A 16618-nucleotide genomic window follows, 5' to 3' on the forward strand; every position below is an offset into this window, starting at 1 on the left:
TCGTCTGAGGGGAGCCGGGGGGCCTGGCCAGGCCCCCCCGGCTCCCCTCAGACGACCCCCAGCCCCAGGAGCCTGCGTGAGGTGAGAGACTGCCGCTCGGAGACAGATGTGCAGTTACAACACCGCCTATCAGACCAAACACAGGTAATTGTGTGGAAAAAAACCAGTTATCTCCTCCTCAGCGTTACCACAACGCAACGCTTCCCAAAACTAAACGAACTCCCTTAGGGAGAGACAGGCTTTCCCTAGGACGCAGTTGAAATAGTCCAAAAACTGTGCGCAAGAAAGCAGAAGGAAGCGTTCCTCCCCGGAATAAATCTCACGAAGTGAAGTTTTTTGGAAGCAGTATGGTCATATCTCTTGTAGCGTGAAGAAAATGAACTGAGACAGCAGCCCGGCAGACGGGTTCCCTTAAGGTGATTTTTTAGGACACAAGCGGGCTTGCTGCCTTGCTACTCCTGGAAGCATCTCTTTCGGAGAGACTGAATGTGGTATAACGTAAAAGACTGCAATACTTCCTGGGTTAAAAATGCTGGGTTTTTAATGACCTACTCTGTTACCACTCGAGCAGATGGGTATTAGTATGCGCAGCTGGGAATTTATTTTTATGCTTCTGCATGTGTATTGGGGCATGCTTCTGGGCTGGGTTGTCAAAGTAGTAGATCAGAACTCTGTTTAAAGACTCAAACTGTCTCTCATGGAGCATCAAGTTGCCTTTATTACTGTAACGTTTTTTCACAGAACTTGAAATTGAGTGTTTTTGAGGCTTTCCTAAGTGAGGGAAAGAATTATTACAATAAAGGCATAATAAAATTCTTTATTACACTGTTTGCTCTGCCACCCAACTCATTTAATTGCCCTGACTTTGCTGGTGATTATGATTTTGCTTTCTGAGATATTTTCAATAAATAATAGTTTGTATCTTCACATTCTCTGGCATGCTGTTTTCTTTCTTTACATTGGGTAGCAGATGCAAATGTAGTTTCACTCTTTTTTCCTTTTGTTCCCAGAAACCTTGTGCTGTTTCTGTTTCATCCCTTCTGCAGCTTGCTTTGTTCCTTTTTTTTTGCTTGTTAACAAATTCTTTGTTACAAATTCTGAAGTACCTCAACAGAAATGGGCTGTGTTTTGAGTGAAAATGTAAGACGGAGACAGCCATATCAGGTCAAGCCAAGAGCTCATCTAACCTGGTATCCTTTGACAGTGCCTTTGCTTTGCGAAGACTATAAGAACAAGGCAAGAATAGGTGATGCTTCCCAGGAATACTCTCCCAGGTTCCCACCGCTTACGGGTCCGTGATTTCCTGAGACGGCAGAAGTATTTTCTGGGTGGTTAGTAACCTTCCGTAGATTTCTCTTCTGCAAACTAGTCCAGTTTCCCCATGAGCCCATGTCAGGCGCAGGCAGGCAAGGCTCTGAACGCTACTTACTTTCATCTGTTTTTTTGCTGACTGTACTCCTACCCTGGTCTAATGATTGTTTTTTCTGTAATACGCTACGATTGGTTCCAGACAGAAATAGAAACATGTTCTTTTCCCATCCCTTTCTTTGACGTTATTTAGCTTTCTGTCTTCATACTCAGAGAGTCTGTGTAACCTGTGTGGCAGTTTCCTCCAGGACTTGTATTAGGAAAATAAAAATAAAAAAAGTTTTCTCTGATACCAATCATACTAGAAGACGTTAAAGTTTTAGTAAATTCAATTTCCGTAAGTTCAGCATCCAGGAGAAAGTGTGCAGCTATACAGTTTGGGGGGTTTTGCCTTCAGTCTTAATTGTCACTGTCAATAACTTATGCAGCAAATTAAGTTTCTTTTATCTAATTTAGGGGCCACACTTCTCATCTGAACCTGAGTTATATCCCATATAGAAAGGTTAACTTTGATTAATTTGACATCTCTCCCAGTTTTACAATGCACTGCTTTACTTAACATCATATCTGGAGTCACACAGCTGCTTATTAGAGGGTAATGGCATTTTTCATATATTGGGGGGGGGGGGGGGGGGGGGGGGCGTTTATAAAATTTTGCAGAGGGAGCAGGCTAACTTTTTCCTTATTGGAACACTTGCCATGTTTGTCTCCAACATTTTCTGTTTAGCTGGAAGAAACCAAGATCTAGTCTTTTCTCATTTATCCTCGCTGTGATGGCAGCTCCAATGTTACTTTTAAAATGAAATACAAAGCATGATTCTCCTTAGCTGATGCTGGAGGTCTGAGCAGCACCAATTGTTTCCTGACGCTACCAGTTTGCTTCACGCACTTCATTTCTTACAGCAGCGCTCTGGAGGTAGGACGAGCGGCTGAGGACGTCATGGGAGCGGACGAAGCACAGGCCATGGAAGGGCAAGCAGCGAGGTGAAGCAGGGATCGCTGGTGAGAAAAGCTTTGGTGCGGGATGTGTAACAGAGGGTGGGAAGGAAGGAGGGGAGGACTGCGAGGGACCAGCTTCTCCCACTCATGACATTAGTGTATTCGTGTGCTGCCGCTCTCCCTGTTCAAGGAATGAAGTGAGAACCACCCTGCACTGAGGTTTCACACTCACGGTTTTGATGCCTTAGGTTTTGTGGGAGTTCAGAGGCTTAAATGAGAGGTAAGAGCTTGTAAATCTGGCTCTTTGTCACTCACGCTGGAAAAGCCTGCAAACCCCTGATGTCTGAGCTGTGAGGCTTTGACCCCATCCATGACTTTCTATGTACTTCCCTCCTATGTTCTCCTCCTTTTCCTGCTTTCTCGGTCAGCATTGGGGTCAGTGATATGGTTGTTTCCTTCCTCCCAAGTGCAACAAAGAGGTTGTGAGTAACCAAGACCCAAGGGTCACCATGACAAGGACGGAGAACCTGTATCACAAAGCACGGACAATTCCATGGCAGTTTCCTAAATTGCTGCCGAGATTATGTTGCTATAAATTGCAGTTGATCAAACGTGACTCTGAATTTACAAAGCATTTTGACTTGGGAAAGTAAAAGCTCAAATGCTGAACAGGTCCAGGTCAGGGCTGGGGGGATGTTCCTAAATATGTACAAACACAGGTATTAGCTGCTTCCACAACATTTAGAAAATGTATTTACTTTAAGCCCTGATTTTATGGGGCCCTTAAAAGCTGAAAGTGCATCCTCTGACAGCCAGGCCTCAAGCTAGGCTCCACTCATTTGCTTCAGACTTTTTGGTGACAGTAAAAACGAAGCTCTACAGCATGTAACACCTGAACAAAAGGAACCAAAGTGAGTGATCTAACTTGAAGTGACATATATATTCTAGTTAGCTAGAATGCGATGCATGTAGGTTTTGTCCTTCTATAATATCTTTTTACCTCTCATCCCAATTAACTTGGTCCAGACTCAAAGAAAGAGGATGGTGGTAGTGTAAGTTACATGTTAATAAGCCTCTCTCACTCTTCCCTTCTCTATTCTTCTTTAACAAACTGTACATGATGGCAAATTTTCCAATGTTAAGATTGTGCGGCGGTGTGCATCATGCTTATGTCACAGCTGACTTGGGTTCTTTAGAAATGGAAATGAGGGTTGTTTCAGGCAGCTGGTCTAAAAAGCATTCTGAGGTTTTCATTTTCTTACCATCTTTTTTCATACATCAAATGCTTGTTTAGAGGCCAGTTATTCCTAATTTGTTTCATATTTGAAGACTATTTCCATATCCTTTGTAAGCATTTTACAACAGACCTCACTGGCTCATAATCGCTAACAGATGACTGTAATATAACACAACGAATTTGGACAAACTTCAGTTTATTTTGTTTTGCAACTTTTCCAGTTCTAACTTCAGCATCTTGCTGTAGTAAAAAACAAGCTCTGTTACTTGATTTTAAGTGAATTGTTTATGGCTTCCCCCCTCCCCCTTAATAATTATGGCTTGATTTTATTCCCAGTAATTAATCACATGAGCTTATTTTCTGTGTAATTAGTCTCCACATTTTTTGTTGGATAAATCAAGCTTTAAATAGGTGGTCTAATGCATTGCTGGGCTGACCTTGCCTATGGTTAAGCACAGGCATAAAAATATATATGTTGATTTAGTGTGGCTCATTTTTTCAGGGAAATTTGGTTTTGAAGGCTTCTGACTATTTTTAAATCTTTCTGGTTATGGGTAGGATTTCTTTTAAAAGACAAACTTATATGTTCAGTGTCAGCAGCAAAAGATGCCATTCTTGCACACCGAGGTAACAGAATTTTCCCAATGGATCATACATATGCGGCTCAACACAGACTGTGTTTTCTGCAGGTGTTAGTGCTCAAAACGTATGCTATGTTGCATTTTTACAAAAGGACAGGCTGCATTAAAGCCAAAATGAAGTCTCTTACATTTTGGGTGAGTGTACAGTAGACAAGTTTTCTAAAAACCTGTGTATCATATGTGTCGCTTGGCCTATGGGGAAGTTTGCTGTGTAGCTGTAATAGTTCCATAGGGAACTAACAGAAAAATAAACAAGAAGAGAGAAAGCAGTTGAAGCCAATAAATACTCACTGTGACATGAATTACCTTCAAGGCCTTTGACTTAGTCTCCTGTTAAACTTATTGGATTGGTTTTGACCAGAATTGATAGAGCCAGGAAATGAAGAAAAGTGAAAGGACTTGAAAGCCATCACTTAAATGCAAGTTATTTGGGTCAGTACAGGAATACCCCTTGACATGTAAGGGACTGCGATATCTATGTCAGTCAAGAAGGTCCAGTAAGCCCTTCTGGCCAAAAAACTGCAAATTGATTGATGCTATCTATTTCCATTATTTTGTATGCTTTTATATTGCTTTTAAAATGCATACCAATGTCCTGTAAAAGTGAAACAGTCACCAGTAAGGTTTGGAGTTGTCTCTTAACTGCTCCTGAGCTGTTAGCAAACTTTTCCAGTGAACTATCCATCAGGACTTCTGGTCTTGTTGCTTGGAGGCTCCTCCAGTTCAGAAGTGATGTTTGATGGTGTCAGTCACCTTTAATTTCCCATTGTACTCTCCCTTAGGGGGTTAAAGCCAAGTGTCATCTCATTCAATCTACTGTAGCTTTAGTGTATCAAATCAATACCTTTTACAGTGTCAAACATTTAAGTGCAGAAAAATCTTTGTGAAACAGAGAAGCAGCACAGAAATTCTCAAGGACATGAGCATTTACAGGATCCTCTTTCATTGTACTTCCCTAAATATTAACAGTGGTTGCAGTATAAATGCGCTAGCATGAATTCTAGTAACACAAAGCACGTGCGGTTTGGATCCTCTCTCTTTAATGGTGGTATCGTATGTGCCTGGGGAATTCAGCGTGAAACTGTGTCACTGGGCTGCATCTTCAACTGTTTCAAGCAACTAATGCAATACACACCACTGATTCTTTGGGGTTTTCTTGAGAGTGTATTTCATAGTAGGACTACATTTAAAGTCATCTACCTTGGAGGATAGTCACAGAGCTAAGATTTACCGCATTTACAGCTATTTTTAGCTTCTCAACCTTTATCAGGTTAAAAGACCGGTGCCACATGTGTTGCACTGACAGCATCTCTGGAGTCTGGCAGAAAGGCAAGCTGCTCAGCGTGTCAGTATGAAAGGTTTGGAGGGTATTCCCTGGGATGGACTTTGCTTGGGGGTTGCTGGGCTTGAGAAATGAGACGGGCTTATAGCAGATTTCTAAATTTAAGAAATAAATAATGGAATCAGAAATGATATTTTACTAGAAAATTGGAATATATATGAAATTACCTAAACACAAGAAAAGTGAAAGGCCATATATTATAACCAGGCGGAGTAAATCATTGCAGATTATTATCACTGTTATTCTAACATTAAAAGGAGACACAGAATGCTTTGCTAACCTATTTGGATAATTTTCTTTTGATTATAGAACAGGTATGAAACAGAGAAATCTTAATTTATAGACTGGCCCCAGAAAACAAATCCCTTACAATGCCCAGTGAGATACAATCACACAGAGCCAAGAATAAACACAAGCAATAAATAATACCTATTGATAAACTGAAATCACAATTCTGCCTTGTAAAACTGTCACAAATGGATCTTGGACACATGGTCAGGCCTGTTTAAAAATAAACAGAAATAAAAGCAGCCGTTTAAAGATGAAATGGTGATGGGAATACACACCTATTTGAGTATTTTGTACCACTGATGGCTGTCATAGAGGAACTCAGCTGAAAGGTTAGGCAGGGCTGTGATGTTTGGTTAGAGTCTCTCCTTCCTTTGTACAGCTCTTGCAGCCGTACTGCCTCTCCACAGAAGTTTGGACAGTGCTCCAGATCTCTAAAAGATGGGGTCTAAAATGAAGCCTTTAAAGTACTGTTTATATTAAATTCCTCCTGGCATATCCAGATGGATGCTAAGTCACAACTCCTCAAACTATTTTAATTTGTTTGACGCTAACATTTACTCATAGCTGATAGCAATAAAAATCCCCTTGAAATACTGGCTTTTTTTGACACTGGTTTTATAAAGATTCAATGTATGTCACTATTAAATAACTATTGCAACAGAACAATGATTTTGAAGTGTTTAGTTGCACAATGTTTAAACAAGGCATTAAATATGTGCACAATAAGGGAATGACGGCTCAGTGTTTTAAATAAGGTGGGGACAAATAAGTGAATTCTTATGTGAAATTCCACAGCGTTGTATCACAAACCATCTTTCTCGTAAGGTGTCATGTTTGAAAGGATCCAGCGGAAGTAACAATTGAGAGGAAACACATTTTCCATGTCTTGCTCACTATACCTTCCCATTTGCCCTCTCTTTTGTGACCACTGATCTCTCTGTCCTTTGCAGCAACTAGGTCCAGGGGTCTGCTCACCCCAGGAGCCATGGATGCTGAGCTGTAAGGTCCCTGGCTTGTATAATCAAAAGCTAAAATGGGCAAAACACTGGTAGAAGCACAGTTGGGGACAGTCCTATGCTGTCACTCCTGAATAGACCATTCTGGGCAGACAGACCTAAAAGGTGATCCTAATTTTTTTTTATTTTTTTTTTTCATAATTTCTGTTATCTCTCAGACAAAAGATGAAGCACTCACAAAAAAAAAAAAAATTCCTTATTGAAGGGTTCCCTTGATTAGCTAGGGATGTTATTTAGGCTGGAAAATAGGTAGAATTTATTGTTAATTCTCTGGTAAGAAGTTTTGTTGCAGGGAGACATTTCAGGGATTAATTGATTTATGTGTGGCATTTTATCTTCACATACTGAATTTTGTACTTACTTCTTTTTTAAGATTTGCTCATAGTTAAATACTGTAATCTGTATTTATGTTAGTAGATATCTTACCCAGTTTTCAGCTCACACCTATAAAATGGTGTGATGACAATTTGCAAGTTGCTACTTTTACTCTTCTGCAGGGTTTCCTGTAACACCAGATGATACAGTCCTGAAGCAGATTGACCACCTTGACAGCAATAAAGGCAGGTTACTCTTCAGGAGCTTCTAAAACCATCTCACAGAACAAATCAAAATCCATGTTATGATTTTTTTTCATTGTGAGGTTCATATTTGGTTATTGTAGATACTACTTATGTGACTTAAAAACTGGAACTATATTTTTACTCTGAGCATTAGATGAATATGGAATAAAATTGTTAAAGTAATTCATATATATATTATCCCCTTTACATATTAATGAATGGTTTGTTTTCCCAGCATGTCTCTCATTGGTCAATGACAGTTTTCTTATCATTGCTCCATCTCATGATAATCTCATTTTCTCAGTTCTGATTAGCAATAATTCCTTCTTTGTCCTTTTCTGCATCACCATTTGTTCCCAGAACTTCTGAGAAAATGATCTTTTTTTCTTGATTAGTCATACTGTTTGACAAATACGTACTTGTTGCCTCATGTAAACGTTCAAGAACTATTGTGTTTATGTCGTGGTTTAACCCCAGCCGGCGACCAACATCAGCCAGTTTAATTTCTCCGCATTGCATAGTTGGCCTTAATCAGCAGGATGATGGTGGAGTCAAAATGAAAATCTCTGTTAGGTTTAAGGATTAAAGAAAATATGGAGAAATAACATTGCTTACAAAGCGCAGACTTCAGCGTGGCCAGTGTGGTACTTATTCATGAGCATTCTAGTCACTGAAACACTGTTTATACTGAAAAAAATCCAAGTGACAACTGAAAGCTGTGATCTCAGCAGCAGCTTTGATCCCGTAATAAGACAGACTAAAAGACTTTCAGCCATTTAAAGCTCAAGGAAAAAACAGTTTGTGAAGAACAGTAGAGAAGCACTAAACAGTAATTTTCAGTGACATTAATTCCAGTTGGAGAGACTACAAGGAGAAAGTTCTTCACCTTTCATTGCCATTAAATTTAAGTGCACTTGTGTCATCTGGCAAAGCTCCACTGCCACGAGCTGAACGCTGCACAACTGCATCACGCTACAACAGAAAGTGAGCTGACCACTTGTGCAGTCACCTCTCACTACATGCTGTTGTAAAAATGGGTTTTATGCGTTTTGTCAAAAATGCTGAAATGGGCATTAATATTTAGTATTCTTCCTTTACATGAAGACTTTCTATGAGAAATAGAGCAAATGAAAACGGGAAATGTTTAATGTCATGTGTAGTCTAAATGGTAGTTCTGGTCTGGGAAAATAAGCCTTTGGTATATTTAAATGTGCAATATATTTTATCAGATTTTTTTTTTTTTTTTAATCTACACCCTGGTCTTTAATTTTACACATCAGCAGATTGGTAGTCAAGATCTAAGAATTTTATGGATTTTTACTGCTATTTTACTGGTGGGGAATGTGATATTAAATTAGTTTCCCTGGAAATGGTTGGCGTATAAGTATAGTTTAGGAGATGTTTATGCCTAGCTCCAGCACAAACCACAGACCTGTTTTTTTGGGTTTGGGTTGGGGTTTTTTTTGCATATCTAGATCTAGACATAATGGCATTGAGCAGTCACCAGCTTTGTCCTGCAATTTGTAGAACACATTATTTTTCACCTGGTGACCAGCGTTTCCAGCACTATGTGTGTTACCACCAGCAAAATGCACCTAACTCATTAGCTAAGCTGCTTCTGACAGGGAATACAATGTGATCTGCAAAATTATTCTGCTGTTTCACTAAATCAAACGGAAATGTCAGGGATTTGGGTTTGATACCCTCCCAAGTCTTTAAGAAAATGCAATTTATGGCAGAAACCAGATTAATATTTTATATTTTACAGATGCAAATTTGACATTTTCTGCTGGAAGATCTCTGGTTCTCCTGCTGACACTAATACATTAGCAATGAAAGCCTGGGATAGGGCAAGTTCTGATCAGAAGTTGTATGCAATGCATCAGACAAAACTCTGTGCCATTCTCCTCATTTGGGGGAATTGCTTTTTAATGTCAGCCTGACTGTACTGAATCAATGTTAGCATGAAATGTGGGGTTTGGGTTACAATGTAAAACTATGTTCAGGATGGTTTTGCTAATTTTTTTTAAAGAAAAAATGCGTTCACAGTTGTAGAATTTTATTCTTCCTGATACCATTGTTATTAGGTGTTATTATTATGTGCTGAAGTATTTGTATCGACATCTCAGGTGAAATAGTTTGCTGCCAGTTTAAGAGCCTGATGCTATAATCTTCTGTTAGGTAGGACTGGGCTTCAGATCTGTAATATGTTCACGAACAAAACATACTGTCACAAGTATAGGAAGCAAAAATATATATATATTGACAGAGGTGTAACACACATCACTGAAGTATTGCTGTGAATATTGTGGTTAAGATTTCCTTCCTGAATCCCTGATAGCATCCGCCCTTTCCTTTTGGAAGAATTTTTAATTGAGGGTAGTATTCCGTTCTTGGTCTTATCCAAACAAATCTGGAAGATTTAAGGGAAATTATTGTGTAAAAGAAAAAGGGGGAGAACTGTTACTTTTTTCTCTGTAAGACATGATGATTATTGCAGAGTTTTCCACGCAGATAGCTCAAACCCATACTGACATCTTGATTTGACTTTTTTTAAATAGTCCTGGCTGACCTTGCTTCCAAAGGTGAATGTGAAAAACAATAGCATGGGAGTGAATGCTGAGCATATTTAAAGCACAATAATGGGAAATGCTGATGACCTCCCATTGCCACTGAGTCCTTTTCCTTCTCCTGGCAAAACCTATGGCTTGTCCCCACCACTGCGCTACTGGGCCCTGTTTCCATGAGCCTCTTCAATAAAGTAACTGTTATCAACATTAAAAGTATATATGTTCTAGTGGTAACATTTTAAGGGTACAATAAAATCTCACCACAACAGGCCCAAGATAAACTTTTTAAAATTATGCATAATTTGCTGCTTATGATAGAGACAGGCTAATTTTTAATAGCAGATTTCTCTCAGTAGCATCTTCCAGTTCAATTTCTAATGAATACTTGGTTAAGTACTATTAATGCTCATTTTGAATAAAAACATTGCTGACTGTATATTTCTTGGATTTTTCCTCTTCACATTTTTGGGAATCAGGAGATTAGGTTCAAGAAGTCTGCTATATATTGGCTTCTATACAATAATAGATCAATTTTAATTTTAATAACTGGACTTTTTTACTGCTCTAAGTTAAAGTGTTTTCCAAAGTAACTTGATGTAGCAGAGCCATGATTTAAGTTGAGAAGTTGAATACAAGTTCCTTTATTGCTCTTGTTTCTGTATATTCCGCTATGCCATAGTCTAGAGGCTTTCTTCAGAAGGTTAAAGATGTATTTTTAACTGTTGTAACTTTGCCATAATGCACAAACTGCAGACAGAGATGGAGAAGAATAAAGTACTTCCATAGCAGTTGAGTATTTTCAGCAGTCAGTGCTTGACCCTGTGCAGATTGCAATTGCAAGGTTGCACGGTTAAAGCACAGGCAAGGCAAAATGTGTTAATGGACAGAGAGGAAAAGGCCGGGGATTTTATAAAGCACTTGTGAGAGCAATGTGGTTTTGCCGAGTGATACATCACTAGAGACAGCAAAAGCAGGGAGGATGGCACTTTTAGCCCACGTTTCCCCATGGGCATAAATGCAATCCCCATTTTGTGCTCTGAACATTTGTCAGTGCAGAAGACTACAGATTTAACCTCGTAGTACTCACGCAGAGCTTTCATTCAGCCTTCTAGGTGAGGCCAGGGTAATTATGTGGTTTTGTAGTATTAAATCGGTGAAGTGTGACCTTGTTAAAAAAAAGAAGTCTCAGTTGTGCCAGTGCCTCATTGTGAACGCTGGCACTGCTCAGGGGTCTGGTTGTAGTGGCGAATTTTCAAATCTGCATGCGTTTTACTGTAACTGAGGAATTAGGAATAAAAAGGCACAAAGAAATAGGATGCATACAAAGGTAGAAGGAAACACCTCTAGCTGGGTTTCACAAGCGATGTTACAAACTAGGCACCCTTACGAACTTCTGGTGTAGACATTTTGCTGTATGCAACCTTGCAACTATAAAGAGAACCAAAATCTACTTGAATAGATTAGTTTTTGCTGAGATTATGCAGCTGTTATGATTTAGGTATTTATTTATAATGAATTTTTTTCTAGCCTTCTGGATTCTAATAAACAACTTTGTGTATTTGTAGTGAATGCAGTATTTTAGGAGCTGAGCAAATTTGTTTTAGGCATAAAAACTTGTTTCTTAACAAGACACTTAAAATGGAGGGGGGGGTGATATTAATGTTGCACTTATGAAGGCAGCCTATTGATCCAAAGAGGAAATGCCTGGCAATCCCAGTGAACGAGTCACAAGCACCTGCTCTTAACTCAAACAAATTTTTGGCAGGAATGACCTAACTGCTCATGGTAAGTGTGGTAGAAAACATTTTCTTATGCAAATAATGAAGGTACCTGAAAATAGAAGACCGTATCATGGCATCACTGAAATTTAAGAAAGTTTTAAATGAGCTAGAGAAGGTAACAGAAATCTGTTGTTCTGTTAAGAAAAATATTGGATGGCAGAAGACCAACACCAGAAATCACAGACAGTGGGATGGGAATGGACCTGGGGAAGTCACGTAGCCCGTCTCTCACTAATTGACTCTCCTGAGAATAAAGTTTATTGCTTATCACAGGAAAAACCATGGTTTTGTCAGGGTAAAAGTTATAAAAACCTTAACTCATGATATAGCACCTGATCTTGGCTCACAGTTTGTGTGACTCTGGTGTGGGCTGCGTATGTGTGTGTGTTTGTGCATTTTTGTAGACCTATATATATGTATATATCAGATACTACAGATATTGTCAAGTCTGTAGGTAGCTATATCTGTTTATATTCTTTATTAGACACTGTGTAATTATACCTGCCAATACAATTCCTCTCTGTTTTGTTCATGAGGTTTGTGCTGTGAGGATTTAGTGTGACAATGTCATTTTCTAAAAGCTTGCTTTCAATCATGAGGTCATCAGAGAGCTTGAGAAGGGAACAAAATTTTAGATATGAAAGCAAAGGTACAATCTAACCTATTGAGATATTTATAATCCATCTTGAATATTAGCATATAATACTTTCCACTAGTTCTGTGAAGTGTTAAGAAAATGAATTTTTTTTTTCCATTCAGTAATTTTTGCTGTGTTTCCATCTGTCAGCAAGGTAAAGAGGGAGCATGGGTTTAGGACAGGTCTTGCTGACACTTGAAGCAATTCAGGTTTCCCCAATCAGTCTGATTAAATAAAAACATTGAATTGGAAAAAATGTTGGATATTTTTATGTTTTTCTGAAGTAGGCTGCAGTGGACTTTTCTCAGACTAAAACAAAGATGACCTGTTTATGAAGCAGCTTTGCAGCTGTTGATCAGAAAAGGAATTGCAGACATTAACTCCTCGGTTTTACCCCTGTTTTTTCTTGCTCAGCTGAGAAGCAATGAGAAAAACCGGCAGACCCTCAGGTGGGAGTGCACGAGCATCTGACAAGCCTTAGGAGTGAGTTGCTGTTTGGGAGCTGGACTTTTGATGAACCGTTGTTGGGCTCTACGGCTTCTCCTAAGACAACAGCATCAACAGTAAATTGTCACTTCGGGGCCAACATTTAGTGCTGACTCAGAGAAACTGCAGGATTGCTGCAGCAGATATTAATAGTAAGCATACAAAATAAATCTTGAAGGAGGAACATATCTTAGTTTAACAATGCCTGGTTGTTAAATCTATTTGCTGGTTACCTGGTGCACACATAAATGAGAAAAGCATTGCGACAGCACAAAGATATTCTCACGGATTCAACATATCATGCTGCGTCAGCAAGACCATTTACTGTCGGACGCTGTTTCTTTTCTTACAGACTCCGCTGCCCAAACTCTGACTAAGCCGGTTGCTGTGTACATCAAGATCAGAGTGGTATGGTTGTAGGCAGAAACATGGTTGTAGGCTTCAGCAAAGGGTCCCCCTTGGCCCCCAGGGAGCCAGTTATGACATTTGGAGCTCGTTTATTTTTCTGACTTTCTTGAAGACATGTTTTGTGAGCAGTGATTCATCCACCAGTTCTTCCCAGTCCCGTGGGACCTGTGAAAGGATTGTTAAAATTGCTGTGTTTCTTTTCCATTCCCTGGAAGCACTCGCTGTTTGGGGCAGGTTGCTGGGCTACACGCCGCTGCTGGACACCTTCCATGGCCGCGCTGGGGCCAGGGCTGGCTGTCGAAACGTTATCTCCTGGGTGTAACGGCCGCGACATTATCTCACTGAAAATCCCAGACCTTCAGTTTTGTAGGAAAAGGGCTTTTCCTATGGGGGACACAGGGTGTGAGGCCATCTGTGGGAAATATTCCCAGGGAATAAAGGCTGGGAATATGCTGAGGGCAGCATTGCTCTTTCAGGTGCCAGTATAAGAAACTTATAAAATAACTTCATCCTTGCTTGTTGAGCAGAAAGTGCAGTAAAATGGCAGCCAGGGCTAGGAAAAACTGAACTAGAAGCTGAAATGATGTTGGGACAGCTAGGGATGGAGGCAGGAGGGTCCTTTATGGAAGATCCCTATAAAGAGTCACACTTGAAGTGAAAGCTTATATTGAGGTGTTTTGTTTTGCTATTGTTTACATTCATGAAAAAGCAGAGTCTGGAAAGCATGGAAGCCTAAACCTGGAGGCTATGTTTTCTGCTAAAGCCTCTTTTGCAGACTCCTTCTCGCAGGGTTATTATTAGGAGTGCAGGGTTCCTGGCTTTGCTTTCTTTTTCTGTGGGGCAAAGTAATTTTCAGCAGCAAGTAAGTAACGCTCACTTCACCTATGCCCAGGCTGTACACAAGTGCTGTCTGTCATGCACGTCTTGTCTAAAGCATCGCTGCTGCCCGGGGATCAGTACTCCATCCCACCCCTCACCCCGGGGGATTTTTGATGCTGCAGCTCTGCCTGGGCTGATGCGCTTCCTAGTAATTACCAAATTACTGATCTGGTAGTGGAAATAACCACCAACGTAACTTTATTTGGGGCCAATTCTTCACAAGGCTTACAGCAGATAGGGATCTCAGGGTGCTGGAAATGTTTTTCACTTTGTCAGTCAAAATATTTTGGCATGTGTAGTAGTTTTAATAACCATAATGGCTTTGTTTGAGCATACTAATATACCGAGAAGAATTTGATCAATGCTCAGCAAGAACAGCAGAGCTGGGCATAGTAACAGGCAGCCTTTAAAGGAAGAGAAAACTTGAAAATGTAGATTCTAGGCAAAAATTTATACAAAGATGAAGAATTATGATTAGTTTGCAGTGTGACTTTGATACATGTGAACCAACTTTGGAAAATGAGATTTTTTGACTCCTGAGCGGTGCAGATTTTGAAAACCTGACTATCAAAGCTATGTTTTTGCCCAGTGTGAACAGCTGTGACATTTGTTCACTAAATCACCTAAATCTAAACAGTACAACATCTAAATCTTGTATTCAGACATACAGGTCTAGATCCTCAGTCACACTGAGGTGCCTTTCAGGATCCAGGACTAAATCATTGGAGAAAAATGTTATCTTTGGGAACTATATAAATGCTACTCTGGGCTGAGGAATGACCAAGGACAATGCCACTTTTTATGACAACTAGTGACATTAAAAATGTCATTGCAAAATGTTCCTTTTTTTAAAAAAAAAAACATATGATCCTGCCTCCTTTGTGAGGTTAGCCCTGTGTCTGCAGCTTGGGTGCAAGAGGAGAAGGAAGCACGGATGCTTTGTGCTTGCTGGTGCCACCCCTCCTCCACAGCATGTACCACAGCAGGGTTTAGATGCGAGTGCCTTGTTCCACCCCTCTCACCTCCAATGAATCTACTGACTCTCTAATTCCCTGGAACAATCAGATTTTAAGAAGTTATAAAAGCACTAATTGTTTGTTTCTTCTCTTTTTGTAGTGATGTAAACACTCCCATGGAGCACAGAAAGCCATCCAAAATAACACAGTTGTTACCAGTACTTGGAAAGACTCCGAGGGACGCATTCCCCAAAGAAATTAAGAGTCAGTTCTTGTTCACCAGCGGGTTATATGTAAATTGGATAGGAGGGCATTTAACTGGAGATCTTGGAGCCTAAGTCTGCCCCAAAGAACTTATTGTTTAGAGTGTAACTATAAGCTGGGAGAAGTGTGATTTTTTACAGTTTGCCAAGGGAAGCAAACACTCCAGATCTTGCGCCGGGGCCAGGATGGGATGTTATTACTTGGTGTCATTCTCAAAGGCAGGATTTTTATCTGTTCCCTTCCCTGAGTTCAGTTTTCTCTTTCCATTTTACATTCTCTGTAATTTTACAAAGCAGTATGCTTGGCATTTGTTGTTAGATGTTAGATACTTGGAAGTGTCACAGCAGTTCACTGCCTTGTTGTATTTCATTTGAATGCTTCGTGGTTGCAATCTCATTGTAGATGTGTCACATGAACTGACTGCTCAAGTTTCCAGAAAAAACTTTGCATTTGCTTTCCAGATAAGAGAAAAGAAGAAAACTTCCTATTTTTTTTCTCCTCAATTTCTTCTGAACTAAGACTTCATCTGTTAGTTACCGTGCAGACCCTGGGCTAGATCTGTGTGAGCAAAGCATTGAATGTCCAAGGGAACTCTGAACAGAGTGCTGGTGTTCACCCAAGCAGGGCAGGAAGGGAAGCTGAAGCTGTTACTCATGGAGCATGCAGTCATTTACACGTGGAGCATCTGAGACGGAAGGGAATTCCAGCAGCTCAGGATAGGTGAAGCCAGTACAAGCCCTTTCCAAGCTATCCCTCCTAGGCCAATGGGGAACACCAGGGATGTTCAGGGGACAAAGAAAAGTGCTCAGAAGTTTCCCACACAGGCGACTGCATGGTGTCAGCTCTCCTCTGAAGGTTAGCTTTCTCTTCAGTCTTGCCCTCTGCTTAAAAAAAGCAAACAACTTATTGCGGCTTGGAAGGGTATCTGCACGCCTGAATGATGTGTAATCAAAACAGAGTCTACAGACGTCCAAAGCCAGTTCAGCGTAGTGTGATTTCCCTTGCTCATTCAAGTGAGATCACGGTTTATATGTCCAGTTACGGTAATTTAAATCATAAGGTTATTGGGAATTTCATTCCTGATGGAAGCAGGAAGAGGTAAGGGCGCAGCCTTCCCATGTCACTGGGATCGGTTTCTTGTTGTGCTGCCCTACTGCTGGTGTTAAGAAGTGGATGTAATTTAGTGTTTGCCTAAATAGAAGAAGTTAATACGTAAATAAAACAAGTTGTAAGAGAAAGATTA

The 16618-nt window shown here is 40.1% G+C and overlaps 1 long non-coding RNA gene across 1 annotated transcript; it reads left to right on the forward strand.

Annotated features, from left to right (window-relative positions):
* Window positions 1-62: 62 nt before the first annotated feature.
* Window positions 63-16618, forward strand: LOC115347611. The gene is made up of 4 exons (XR_003925548.1): window positions 63-144; window positions 2272-2370; window positions 12797-13020; window positions 15272-16618. It is a non-coding gene; the product is annotated as an uncharacterized LOC115347611 (long non-coding RNA).

The sequence above is a fragment of the Aquila chrysaetos genome, chromosome 10, assembly GCF_900496995.4.
Source record: "Aquila chrysaetos chrysaetos chromosome 10, bAquChr1.4, whole genome shotgun sequence".
NCBI lineage: Eukaryota > Metazoa > Chordata > Aves > Accipitriformes > Accipitridae > Aquila > Aquila chrysaetos.